Genomic DNA, 15,449 nt, shown 5'->3' on the forward strand with positions numbered 1-15,449 from the left:
TCTCATTATCATTTCATCATCATCAGTGGAAGGAAACGGGGAACCACCACTGGAATAACTTCCCTAGACGCTTATGCGATGGACCTCTCTGACGAGACTTTCCCCATGACAAGACCTGCCGTAAGGCAGAACACAAAGTTTTTTATCTATCTGGATGTTGTACGTACACTGTGGTTGTCTTTAAGTCAGCGATCCATCTAAAGCTATTGTTCTTCGAAGTCTTGTATAACTTCCAGTTGAGTTACATAACCTCTTCGATTGGTGTCGACGTCTCTGTTGTTCTAATAATGAGTCCCAGTTTCTCTGTACTCCGCGTCCAAAAGTGGTTTAGGACTGTTCTCGTTAAAGTTTGGCTCTGAGCACTATGGGACTTAACATCTGTGGTCATCAGTCCCCTAGAACTTAGAACTACTTAAACCTAACTAACCTAAGGACATCACACACATCCATGCCCGAGGCAGGATTCGAACCTGCGACCGTGGCGGTCACGCGGTTCCAGACTGAAGCGCCTAGAACTGCACGGCCACACCGGCCGGCCGTTAAAGTTTTTACTAACGTAGCCATGAGTAGAAATACTTCACATTATTGGTTATTTTTACTGCATGCATTTTTGTCGTTTTCTCGTGGTTAACTAAGTCGAAATATTCTGAAGTTTCAGTGATTCTTTCAGACACCCTGCCTCTTGTAAGGGGGCAAGCAAATTTCGGGTACTACTTGCGGACAATGTGTAATTATTAGTCCCGTTCTTTCCTTGGGCACGCGGCGTATGTTATCTGTATTTATCGTTTTGTCTGTCAATCGTCGGCTGTGAAGTACCGCCCCACGCACACTTTCGATTCACTCGTCAGGTTTCATTCTGTTGTCGTTATCCTGCTGAATTAGTTGTTGTTCGTGTGTTAGGTTGTTTGGTGTTGTGTATTCCGTTATTTCTGTTATTGTTTTCGAATATGCTGCCATTTTTTGTTTCCATCCCCTTTACTCTTCTGCTTGTCAACTGGTCGAAGCTGTTGCCCTTCTATTACGTCAAAATTATCTTCTTGCAAAGGAGTGTTACACGTTTCCCACGAATTTGCTATTTTATCTGCAACACCCCATTTAATTTAAACCAGGACTAATAGTATTACAGTAGCAATGTCATTCAGTCGTCTGAACTATATAGGTGGATAAAAATCCCACTGACAAAGTACTGTGTTCTGTGAGACGACGGTGATTTCGAAGAGGGAAACGCAGAGATTGAGGTCTGTGGAGTAACTAAATTGGAGGATCCAGGTGTCAGAGTTACTTCGGACTGTATTTGATATCGTAATTAATTACGCAGTACCTTAGGCACCACTGAGTATGATTGCGAAGTTCTGTACGTTGAGTCGGGCATTAAACTGATCGTATGTCAGATTGTAAAAAATGTCCGGAAATGCATGGTTTAGGGTCTGAGAGGCTTCAAGATTAGAGAAGGATTCGGCTGCCGTGAACCATTGACGTTCCACATTTGATTAATGAACTTAACAAGAGCGTAACACCATGTGGTACATTGTCAATTTTCACGTCCGCCTTGATCGCAGAGTGGGCATCGTAGCTGTAGAGAGGATATGATGATTTATGGGCAGCTTCACGTTCAGTATTTCAATCGTAGCTTGTGTGCCTGCGAGAAACTTCTCCTCTGATGTTACAAGGGTTGCACACACTATAAGCATCGTTGAACCTTATTGAACATAGCCGGAAATTGTAACATATAGGGGCGTGATGGTGATAGAACAAGTATTTCGGCATGTGGTGTCCATGTGGTGCCGTACATTTCAGACCAAGTGAGATACAGATGCTTCGTATGTAACAGCGTTATTCAACGAAAGAGTAGTGGCACCTCATCCAAGAGGATGGTACTGAAGCATGCCACCGCGAAAGACTCCGAGGGCACCGGATAATAGCAATACCTCTGAGAAAAAGGATGCAGATGGGCTTATTAGCCGGGTCAGCTTCACATACAGTGCCGTGATCTAATCACAAATCTAACCTGTTACTTCTACCACTTACTACAGGTTGTACCCCTCTAGCGACAAAGAAATATTGCAAAGACCAAAGGAAAAATAAGAATAACCACGCCACCATGAGAATCGTAACAGCCGCGTGGGATTAGCCGAGCGGTCTGAGGCACTCCAGTCATGGACTGTGCGGCTGGTCCCGGCGGCGGTTCGAGTCCTCCCTCGGGCATGGTGTGTGTTTGTCCTTAGGATGATTTAGGTTAAGTAGTGTGTAAGCTTAGGGACTGATGACCTTAGCAGTTAAGGCCCGTAAGATTTCACACATATTTGAACATTTGAATCGTAACACGAATAGCAAATGTACTAACAGTCATGTAATCTAAACCCGTATGATTATTCTGCTATTCACAGTCAAGTGTTTGCTAGAGGAGTTAGTAGAACCAGTTTCCGGTTATTTCTCTACCATTTAATTCCAGAATAGTACGAGGGAAAAATTAACACATAAATCTTTCTATGCGAGCTTTATTTTCTCTTCTTTCGTTAAAGTGGTTATTTCTTTGTGTATATGTGTGAGTCAGTAGAATATTTTGTCACTCAGTGGAGAACTTGGTGATGTGATTTAATCAAAGTATCTACTCACAGAGAATAATGCCTCTGTTTTAATTATTGCCACCCCAACTCGGTTTATCGTATCCATGACACTCTATACTCTACCTCATGGTGAAAAAACGAGCTATTGCAAATGCGACTCGTTCTGCAAGTTCTATAGGAAGACACATAGATGGTATGTGGAACGGAATACTATAAGGTATTTCTGTTGGTGTATTTCTGTTGGTGACCGAGTAATGCGTACGGACCGACATCATGTCAGTATTTACATCATTTGCAGATTAATAATTATAACAACTACAAGTCGTATGGTAGGTTGGTTACTATTTTTTCGATTTATTGGCTTTCTTACCGAGACCATTTAGGCATCTCAATAGTAACGTCAGTTATGACAATGCGAATATAAGCACAAATCAACACCGGGCCCCAGAGCAGAGGAAAAACCTGTAATCTGGGCAGGAGTGGAACCCAGGCACTTTCGTTTAGCGAACCGCCGCACTGACAGCGCAGATACTGAGGTGGACGTGTCAGTTGTTAGCTGTAAGTACATGTACCAAGAGCAAGCCATTATTGCTCTGTTTCTCCTGTGCAGCAAGGCAGGTGTGGAAGAGTGGACGAATGGGCGCAGAGCTGTTAGTCCCTGATGACAGGTCTAGTCCGCTTCATGATTCAGTGCGGCGGAGCAGAAAAAATCAGGTCGTAATGTTTGCGGCGTGTCTCTGGGCAGACTGTTGGACGCAGAGAAAAAACAACCAACACACTGATGTGTGTACATATTTAGGCACCACATACAAAAATATCTTATACGCGTTACACCCTCTATATAGGACTGAAAGTTGACATGTCTTAACAATAACAAACATGGTAGACATTTAATACTATCAGTTGTAGTGTTAAAGAGAAACTACTGTTATGATGAGGGAAGCAAAGAATAATACAGCTGAACGCACCTGACGATGGCAAACACATTACAGATGGAGCACAAGTTCGGATTGAGGAAGGATAGTGACGGATATGATATATGTCCTTTCAAAGGAATCATTCTCCCATTCATCTCTATCTATATAGGTAAATCAAGAAAAGAAACTGGTGGCCAGATGGGGTCAGAACCTCTTGGATTCGAGTTCAGCATTTTACCACTGCGCAATCTCGTTCAGTGTGTACTAATCATGGGTAGTCCTAGTCTACCATTGCCTGGACTACCTGCAAGTGATGCAGACTTAGGTATTCACTGACAACGATCACAACATTAGCATGACATTTTCCATTACATGCACCATTTGGCGATTAGTGGTGGTGCAGTTCCACACACGATTTTCACGAATTTTGCGTTACATCACACTCAGTAATGTACACATACTGTTTTGTCGTGAGCAACATTTTATGATGTACTCAGCTAGTCACTAAACACTTCCCCTCCTCGCACTCACTCAAACGTAAAGACGCAGCGATGTACACGGGACGGCAACCGCAGGAGACGCACTGGCGCAGACATGCGACACCCGCCGTCATCTAAGTGTAGCTTAGCTGTTTGAATTGATTTTCTAACGAACAGTGTTTAGTACCCGTGCAGAAACGTGACAACTAATCCTACGTTAGACACTATTGCTGACGCCCTGCACCTCATGCCTGTCCGCAGCTCGTGGTCTAGTGGCTAGCGTTATTACCTCTGGATCTCGGGATCCTGGGTTAGATTCCCGACCGGGTTGGGGATTTTCTCCGCCCGGGGACTGGGTGTTTGTGTTGTCCTTATCATTCCATCATCATCCTCATCATTCGTGACAGTGACTAGATTGGACTGCGAAAAACGTGGGACTTGGTACGGTCGCTGATAAACGCGCAGTTGAGCTCCCCTCGAACTAAACATCATCATTATCACCTCATGCCTGTATCTAATCCCTAAATCGTTCACCAAATTGTTTTATCACTTCTTCATGTTTTAGAACAAAGATTGTAATAACGCCTGTCGTGCGACTACGAAATGGCAGTAGTGCAGGGTGAGCAAAATAAAACTCGCCCGTAGAATATTTATAGGAATCGACTCTTTTTAACGCACGGGATAATACCACATCACAGGATATCCTGTAACCCGTAACTTCGATGCACCAATCTGTTGTTTTTCATTGTCGAGTGTTATGCGAAGAAAAATTCGTGTAAATCGTGTATGAAACTGTTCCACACTAGTTTGAGACTCGAACTTTTTGCGCAAAACATCCAGCAAAACCTACAATGCAACACTTAGTGGCAAAACGGCACGAAACCGGTCCGGTAGCTAATAAAAAGCATAACTGTCCGATAAGAGATTCAACATGGAAAACATTACTAGAGTACACCTAAAGCAACATCCGAAGAAATGTCAACGCCTTTTATACTTGCAAATGAGAATTAAGAGATCGTTTGTCGGAATATTTTCAAGAATGACCAGATAATATGTATCATAACAAACTTATAGTTGTGCATGAGTTAAGGTGTCCAGATGAACTTTCCCATGTTGAGTACTGGCGAGGGTTTCTGAGCGAAGTTGAATCAGGACTTCTCATGCTTCAGTTTATCATTTCTTCAAATAAGGCCTCGTTCAGCCTGTCAGGGTATGTGAACTCATGGGCCATGTAACCTTATGCATCAGAAAACCCGCAGCAATGCTGTGAAGAGCCGTCATATGATCTCAAGTTTGGCATGTCATGTGCAGCTTCTAATGTCCGCATTGTAACATGAAACGTTCAGCACACTGATGATGCTAACCAGTATGTCCAGAAAGTGTTTAATTCATGTGTCAATCAAGTTACTGATTATTAACAACTGCGTGGATACTCCCAACAACACAGAGAAACGGTATACACCGCCTTAACGAACTTTTGAAGCGTGAATGAGATGTCAGGTATGGAGAGGAGAATCAGCAGAGGCGAGAACCCTCCTGACCACCCACCTCGACGGCTCTTTCTCCCTAGGATTTTTACATGTTTGGGTAATTGACAGGTCATGTGTACAGAAATAAATATACAATACTAGAAGAACTACAGCCAGGCACTGGAAACAGTATGGCTGTTATCCCTTAGACAAAGTTGTTGCACGTGCCTCATGGTTTGAGAAATCGAAAACAGCACTACATCGACGCCAACAGTTTTCATTTCCAGCATCATTAACAAGGGCCGGTCCCACGTCAATATTATTGTAAAAAGTTTCTAAGCCAGTTTTATTTTGCCTACCCTGTCTTTCACCCTTCCAATTTCAATTTGATAACTTCAATGCTTGTTGAGATATTGGAATTTACTCAAAACAATAACTGTCCTTTATTGAATAGAAATAAACAGTTTTCACGACATCCGAAAACGTGGATGCATGAATTAAAAAAATACTTGGTGAATGAATCTTGAAATTGTAACTGATTAAGACTTTATGAGCATGTACTAATGTTGTGCAGTCATGCAATGAGTTACATACATCTTGTGTAAGGCATAATATAAGAACAGCCAGTGTTTATAGAGAGGAAATGATATTGCTCCTCATGCCCCTCCGTCAATTAAGGCTATTGTTACTTAAGGAAAGTTTTCCAGATTCTGACAACGTATTTTGGCAACGTAAACAAATTTATTGAAGCAGGTAAGATACGTAATAATATGAGGGCAGATACAACGCTCACTGGCCATAGTTTATCCGAACCAGTCTTTGGAGAGAATGAGATATCATTCAGCAGCTGGGAGATGGACTGTGCAGACTAATGTATAGAAAAATTATGATTAGTCTTCAGGGAGTAAGGATGTTTCTGAAGTGGCTCTATAAATTTTGGTAATTTGCCTTAGTAATTCGGTTTGATGAGCAACACTGTGACAGCAGGTAGTATATAAAGTGGAAGTGAACAATAATTGGCACACTTTTCAGATAGCATGCCAAACATCCTAGGTGGATGACTCGTAAAAAATGGCTCTGAGCACTATGGGAGTTAACATCTGAGATCATCAGACCCCTAGACTTAGAACTACTAAAACCTAACTAACCTAAGTACATCACACACATCAATGCCCGAGGCAGGATTCGAACCTGCGACCGTAGCGGTCGCGCGGTTCCAAAATGAAGCGCCTAGAATCACTCGGCCACAACGGCCGGTGATGAGTTGTCAGACACTTGATTAACTAAAATAAAAATCATTCCTTGCCGCATTACACAGACTTTGCTTACGAACATTAGCTGAGTAATAATTAAGGATGTGTACAATATTTAACGCATGTAACTTGCCGTTTAACACCGTTTAAATATTTCGTTTGCTGCAGGAACCTCATTGCTCCGGTATAGATAATGAGTGACAGTGACAGTCTTTTCTATGGATGAAAGGTGAAGTGAAGAAATAAATGAACATTGAGTTTTGTATCATGCACAAAGCCCCAGAAACGTGTCCTCTTGTTGAAGCTGGCACATGGTGGCATTTTCTGAGACCTTTTACTGTCGAAAAACAGTTCAGCTAGTTTTTGAAGAACATGCACCAGGTAATTAGTGAAACTAGAATTTTCAGCGGAATTTTTTCTAGGGTCACGTACAATGCAGTCAATTTCTAGCAGCTTTAATTACCAAAGACATTTTGTGTGTCTCATTAAAGCATCCTCTACCTGTGTAGAACATAATGTGATTAGTAACCCATGAACGAAAATGGAACCACATCGATGCAACGTGAACCATTAAACGAGAACGCCTAGCATCCTGTCTGAAAACCTTATGTCCGACAGAAATTCTCAGTAATTAGTACACTTTTCGGGTTGTGTATCAAATATACATTGAATTACTTAATACCACACAATAAAAGACAACAAGAATGGGAAACGCAGTTAACTGCATGTACATGTTACAGTTCTGAAAACATTCAAGATGAAAAATATAATCTTACCCCGTCTGGGCTTCTTCTCGGGATATAATGCTTCCCCGTCAACAGGACGGTATATTTACAGAGACTGGAGAGCAGATTTCAAACAGCTTTGTTTAACGTGTTATAACTAATCGTTATCCACTTTCAAAAGAAATATTTCGTAGTGTAAATGTAATAATGCTGTATCACAAATAGCCATAAAGTTGGAAATTATAAAGCTGCACAACATATTTTTCATTCATTTGTAGGTACAGTCATGCTCAAAAGTATCCGAATGACCTGAATTGCATTTCGCCTGATTCGAATGAAACCCACGTAGCGCAGCTGTGTAGCAGGTCCTCCAATCGCCCCTCGGTACAGTCGTTTGAATATTGAAAATGGTTCCAACAAGTCACCACTAGAAAACACTGCTCTGTATCGCAATAACTCAAGATGTAAAGTAATACCAAGGTACTACAAATATCAAGGAACATCTTATCACAGATAAGACGGTTTTTCAGGCTTGTAAGTTCGTATTTATTACAATAAATGACATACACGAAATGTTACCACTCTCATTATTACGTCAGATCGGTAATTCATGTAGTAAGTTCGTCGTATTTATGATTTCCTTCTCAAAATAAAATACCATACTTATTGTTGTGGCGTAGCAAGACAGCCACGCCACGGAAGTAGCCGAAGGGCACGCGTTTAGTTCACGCAGGCAAGAGATAGGTCTGTAACAGGATGCGTAAAGAATGCTATAAAGAAAAGTACGTAGTTTCTGGAACACTTAACTTTAATCCATCCTTGGTACATCGCTATTGACGATATAAGTGAGCCTCCATAGATACATGCAATGTTACTAATGGCGCCTTGCTAGGTCGTAGCCATTGACTTAGCTGAAGGCTATTCTAACTATCTGCTCGGCAAAGGAGCGAGGCTTCGTCAGTGTAGTCGCTAGCTAAGTCGTCCGTACAACTGGGGCGAGTGCTATTCCGTATCTCGAGACCTGCCTTGTGGTGGCGCTCGGTCTGCGATCACACAGTGGCGACACGCGGGTCCGACATGTACTAATGGACCGCGGCCGATTTAAAACTACCACCTAGCAAGTGTGGTGTCTGGCGGTGACACCACACTTATTATTTAAGGGGCTCTGGAACGCCCTATACTTGCAATGTTAAAATAACGCTTATAAATTACATCTTTCCTCACAAAGTATTTGGGGTAGGAAGTTGAAATTTTTACAGATTATTTATTGGAATATGGGCTACAACTTAACACAGGGATTTTACAAAATTTTAGTTCAGTTATTAAAGATGATTTTTTTTTCAATTGTAATGAAAATTCACAAAATTTTTTGCAATTTTTTATATATATATATTCAAAAATATACAGTTTTTTGGAAAAAGGCTGCGTTAAATTATGCAGAAGGTACTGTGTAACATTTACTGAAAGTCTGAAACAAATATGTTTGGAAGATCCTTAGAGAACATGTAATTAGTATGAGAAAATAAAAGTTTTGGGAATCGAGCGACAAAGATTGGATTAACTTTTTAGTGCATTCCAGGTCCATAGGATGGATTATCTTCATCCTCTGCAAACTCCTCCTCCAGCTTCCTCTTGTTCCTCCTCCTGTTTACCCTTGCTTGTATTTCTAGACTCTTTACAGCCCTGTCTGCAGCCCGAAGGCGTTCCTTGTCTAAAGCAAGCATCGCTCGTTGTTGTGTACGTAGACTTTGCTACCATTTTCTTCAGTTGCAGTTACTGCAACACTGTTCCAAAAGGTGGTCATGTATGAACACTTATCACATTTCAGTTGTATTTCACTAGCAAGTCCTACGTGCTTTATTATGGAGAGTTCCAGACCAACTTCACTACAATGAATACATCTTACACAGTTTGAAAAAATTCCTTTGAGTACCGACATATCAAATATTTCATTCACATCCGATTCGCCCATAAAACATTCATAGTTTTCACTCATTGAACCAAGCTTTTTCTGTGAAGTATTTTCTTTCCCACTTTGACTGCTATGGGCAGGTGTACTTGAGAGGTTAGGTTAACTCACTTGGTTATCGTCTTAATTGTTTACAGTATTAACACATACCTTTGGCTTTCCAACTTTTCTCCTTTTCTTAAAAGCCTTCAGAGGATTTCTAATAACTTTACTTTTACCCATCATTATACTGCAACAAAACAGAGACTCAAGAAACAGAATTAATTACGAATATTTTCGAGATAACTACAGAGTAAATAAACATGAAACAATCGACAATCACACCAGCGATATATATTGAACCATCACAGGTTAGCCACAACACATACTTTATCTCACATCACTAAAATGTACCTGATGAACACGGACGTTAATAATAACACCATTTGACAGCTGTTTAACAGCGCCACAGTGGGTCACGCCCATGTAGAATACATTTCAAAAAAAATTTAAAAATAGTTGTAGTCTTCGGAATTGAATAAATTATATATCTATTAAAAGGTAATAGTCTGCAGATTCAGAAAACGCAAAAAAGTAAAAATTGAACTTTTCATGATTTTGAGCCTTTCCGGAGCCCCTTAACACAAAATGACAATAAAAATTTAAGTTATTCACGAGCAGCTAGTTGAGAATATGTATGAACTTCAAATGACACGATGAACCGTCTCGTTCTGCATATGGATTCAATCCCAGGTCATGCAGACTAAGCAAAGACTTCGTGACTGACGGAAACTAACAGTCATTCCCGACTAGGCATACAGAGAGTGATATACCTCGAATTTAGACAGTAGCAGTTAGAAAATATCAACTTTAAATTACATAACGTAAACATTGTTAACCGACGCGAATTCCTACCCAGCATCTATCGTCCTTGTTAACGAACTACGAGGGATGTTAAATATCGCTTCTTCACAAGAAACTTACTTGAAATGCCGTGAGGTAAAGCTTTGTGTTGGACAGGGATTCGAACCCAGAACCTAATTGGATTGTCATCGAAGCACAATCAACTGTGACATATCGGATTTTCTCGGCAGTAGCTAGACGTTTTAACTGAAATGACGAGACGAAACATTAATTTCTTTTTTCCCAGGACTCGAACCTGGCACTTATCGCTGTTATATTCTAGAGAAAACGAACGTTAAAAATGGGTTCGTTACACCAGCAGCGACATGTGAGCGTGTTTGAAATACAAATAATATGACGAAGAGTTCAGTGCTGACTGGGAATCGAGCCCCACACATACCGTTGTTGACTGCACACGAGGAGACGTCAGCTACAAATTTTTTCTCCCAACAGCAGCTCGTAATAACATCGTAGAATTTTGAATGATTTCGCAAACAGTTCTGTGTCTCACTGGGACTCAAAAACGTCAGATACCGTTAGTGTTTACAACGAATGAAAATACATTAAAAACCAAAATTATTACTCACCAGCAGATAGGTTTTGTCATGCTAGAGCTTGATAATACATAATGAAAGCTTTATTGCCGGGCCAGGATTCGAACCCTTTCACGCACAATAGCTGGAGATGTTGAGGAATCTGCAGTTTTGAACAAACAACAAACTGCAGTCGACATGTATTGTCACGAAGGGATCAAATTCCGCGTTAAGGGCGGTCTGAGTTGTATTCCCAGATCAGAACCAATTTTATCGACATACAGAAGCTCAAATAAAAGATGGAATAAGTGCCCTGTGACCCTACATTGCGTCTGTTTCGTCACTACTAGTATAAGAAAGGTTACTGCTGATAGAGTTTCTTACTGACGCGACTCCTGACTTGATTGTGGTTCAACCTAACGTCTGCTTGGTAGAGAAGGAATATCATGTTTAACGTGATTTTCAGACCACAATGCCATTACACCTTCTTCACTTGGCGTGGCCAGAAGAGAACAGAATCTGTCTCTCCTCATCAAAAATCATCAGCAGAAGTCGGAATCGAACCCAGACCATACGTATATGAACCTATTTTTTTTTCAAAATAAAACAAAGACTCCTATTATACGGGTTTCTCCTTCCAGTAAACAAAAATGAGTCTCCTTCGTCTTCTTGGCGAAGAAGCAATCTTTTTGGAAAAAAAAAGAGTTTCTCAAAGCCAAAATCTAATTTCTTTTTCCTTTAAGAACAAATTATGAGGAATAAATAAGGAAAAGTTTTTTTTTATTTTATTTTATGTTATTTTATTTTATTAAAGTCGTCGTGCGTCTTGTAGTTGAAGAGCAGTTCTTACAGGAGCTCCTGAAGTGTCTCCGCCTACAGCATGCCAGCTCGTCCAAACGTGTCTTCTCATGGCGTAGGCGTGGGTTCTGGGTAGCAGATCTATTCAGTTCGGTTCGGTTTATACAGTTTTCAGCTTCTCAGGGCTTGGACGTTCCAGCTACTAGGTGGGTCATCGAAAGTGCTCCGTAAGAAATTGGAAAAATATTGTTTATAGCGTGGGCTGCGTATCAGGACGCAGTGTCGTTCGTTGAGATAAGTCCAATATCCTAGCGTAGACATGTCGCCAGAAGTAAAAAGATAGCGGATCGTGTGGCCACAGATCCAATTCACAGAGAGAGTTTTGGCGGAGGGGTAGAAAGTCTTATCGGGGTACAGAAGCATGTGGACGTCGATCTGAGCCGGTATCTGGCGAGTAAGAAACGCCAAAATTCGCCGCGCAAGTGTCCAGACGTCGAACGCTGTGCCACAGTGGAACCGGTGGACATCCGTGTCATTCACTCCACAGTGGGTGCAGAGGCATGAATCGGCGAGATGGATGCGGTGCAGACGATCTCGGTTAACTTGTTTGCCATTCACGGTGATGTACCACGCTGATTGAACGTCTGATTCAAGAAAACGCGCATGGATCGCCTTCCATATGTGTCGCCACACGTACTGTGGATACTTACGTTCGATGGGGTTGGACGGGCGGCACTGTTGTAACAATTCGGAGACTGTTTTCGTGAGGTACAAACGTGTAAGTGGTAAGGACCGGTAGATATAACTGAACTCCAGGAAAAATCGTAGGATGTAATAAAAGGTGGTTGGAATGGTCGATACCAGTACTGGGGCGGACACGGAGGCCGGTGCAAAGTTGTGAAGCAGGAGGCTAGTAAGGCTCTGCGGGCAACGATGCCAAAGTTTTAGCTGGGAGCTGACGTATAGGGCCTTGACACGAGTCGGCACGTGGATGAGTCCCACCCCGCCACGATCTCGTGGCAGTGCAAGGGATTCATACTGCACCTTGAATAACATCCCCGAGCTGACGAAGGAGCCGAAAGCCATCAACAGTCGTCGCGCCAGGAGATTTGGGACTGGTAGTACTTGAGCCACGTGTGGTATACGGGAAGCATGATACATGTTCACGTATTGCGCGCGTTGGATAACGTCGAGAGCTCGTAGCCGGTGATCTGCGAGATTTGCTCTGATTGTCTGTAGCAAGCGTCTACCATTGATAGTCGCTGAGCGGCGCAGGTCTGCTGTGAACTCAAGTCCAAGACACCGTATGGTGGCGGCGACACTAAGGGGGGCTGCTCATCTCTCCGGCAAGCTCTTACCTATGAGCAGGACCTTGGATTTTGACACGTTGAGGCAGCTCCCCGACGCTTCGCCGTAAGTCGCCACCCATGTTAGTGCTGCTCGTACTTCATCTTCACTGCGCAGATATAGTACTATGTCGTCTGCGTAGGTTGTACAACAAAAACGGTGGCCGTGCACAGCCATACCTTCCAAACGCTGGCGCATGCCCTGGAGCAGGGGTTCCAAGTCGAAAGCATACAAAATCGTGGAAAGAGGGCAGCCTTGCCGCACAGATCGTGCTATGACCAGGGGCGGTGTTAGGCGACCATTGTACATGATTTTAGAGGTTGCACTACTCAACAGGCGCATAACCACTGTGACAATACCGCAGGAAAACCCATATGCTGAAGAACTGTCCGTAAATAGAAGTGGTCAACACGATCGAAAGCCTGGCTAAAGTCCAGTGAAGCCAAGGCGATAGGTAGACGCTGATAATGCGCTAATGCTATCATGTCTCTGCAACGGCAAAGGGCCGTACGGATGTTGTTGTCGCCTCCTAGGGAAGTCTGGTGGCAGGATGTGACGTAACGTGCGACCTTCTTGAGTCGCGATGCCAGTAGCCGAGTGAATATTTTCATGTCGCTGTTGAGCAAAGTAATTGGTCGATAGTCCTGGACCCTCGATAACCCGCGCGGTTTATGTACGTGGATAGTAATGCCTTCGAGAAAGGCGCTCGGGACCACTGTCGTCGGTGACATCAGCTCTTGTGCGATTGCCGTCCACGTGGAAGCCAACAAATAGTGAAAACTTTTATAAAATTCGGTGGGTATACCGTCAGGTCCAGGAGATCTGTTATCAGAACCCGCCTTGATAGCATCTACCACTTCATCTGTGGTTATGTTGTCTTGGAGGTCATGCACTGCATCCTCCGGAAGAGTGTTCGTAGTAAGCTGAGCGACTTCTGTGATCAGTGCTGCAGAATGCGGTACGGCTGCGTATAGCCCGGAAAAATGAGCATGGAGAGTACGACCGATGCTTTGTTGGGTGTCGTGCCGGCGCCCTTCCACATCAGTGAGGACTTGGATCAGAGCTCGTCGTCGTCGTTGTCATTCCTGAAGGAGGTGGTACATCGACGGACGTTCTTGAGGGATTCGATTAGTAGCTCGAGAACGGACTACAGTGCCTTCCAAGTGACGCCGCATGATCAAGGAGATCTGTGCCTTCGTGCGATTGACCATCGACTGCCGGGCTGGCGAGAAAGGCACCGTCGTACAGTCACGTATTATGGTGTAGTAGAAATGCAGGGTATGAGTTTGCCACGCCTTTAATTCCCTCCCATAACTCATCAGAGTCTTCCCGAGGGTCAGCTTTGCACAGGAGAGCCACCATGATAAGGTGGAGTCATAGGCTTCTCGACGATGGTGGCAGCGTGCCCACGCTTCTTCGGCCATACGGCGACAGTCTGAGGACGTCAGGTGAGCGACACTGAGTTTCCACAGACCACGACTATGCCACACTCGCTGTCGGGTGAGAGTGACGTCACAGAGGTACGCATCATGGTCTGAAAAGGCAAAGGGCCAGACTTCCGTATGACGTGTGCCATCAGCAAGGGAGCGGGTAACGTAGATGCGATCTATGCGGCTTGACGAGTGAGAGGTGTAGAATGTATAGCCCGGTTGAATTCCGTGGGGCTTCTTCCATGTGTCAACAAGTCGTAGACGGTCGATGACCACTGAGAGAGATGCACAAGGGGAATGTCGCGTGCTAGCATCAATCAAAGAGACCACCAAATCCTCTGCTCTAGCACTCATTATTATATCATAACAATGTTGCGCCACACTGGATGAGAATTCTGACACACAGACTCCCTGTAGTGGTTTGCAGAATGTTCAGTACATTCATTTACTTGGTTGACCGAATCACCATGACCTAGCTGCCTCGGCTACCCATTGCATACATTCGACTCTTTTTAATCACCGAAATAAAATCACGTAACTGACACCTACACAGAACTGGCAACAGTGTAGGCTGCAGAAATTTAAACAGGAAGTGTTCCTTTCGACTTGAGCTACTCTAATGCGCTATCTGTTTGTTAAAAACGGCGTGCAGTGCAAAACAAAAGCTGTAACTGTCTGTCTCTCAGAAGTATAGATCCGGCCATATGCATTATCTCACAGCACTGTGCAATGTGAAAGTTCTGGAGGAATGGTTGTTGAGTTCTGGAGGTGTTGTAGCTATGTGTCAGCTAGTAGCGTAACGGTAAGCGTCACGCACTGTTGATAAGACGTCGCGAGTTTGGGTACATTCACTGCTACATTTTTTAAAACGCCATACTGCTGTCTGCTGAAGTTATCGATCTAATGAAACTTTGAACATAATTCCCTTCACTATTCAACCCAAAATAGTTAATATATGGCCAGGCTGCAGATGCATCTCGAAACTTTTGTATTATGTATGGGGAAAGCGCATCGCGCCAAAATACGTCAGAAAAGTATTTTCTACATAAGCTGTCGTGTGGCAGTGGCATTGTATTCTTC

The sequence above is a fragment of the Schistocerca americana genome, chromosome X (genome assembly GCF_021461395.2).
Source record: "Schistocerca americana isolate TAMUIC-IGC-003095 chromosome X, iqSchAmer2.1, whole genome shotgun sequence".
In the NCBI taxonomy this organism is placed as follows: Eukaryota; Metazoa; Arthropoda; class Insecta; order Orthoptera; family Acrididae; genus Schistocerca; species Schistocerca americana.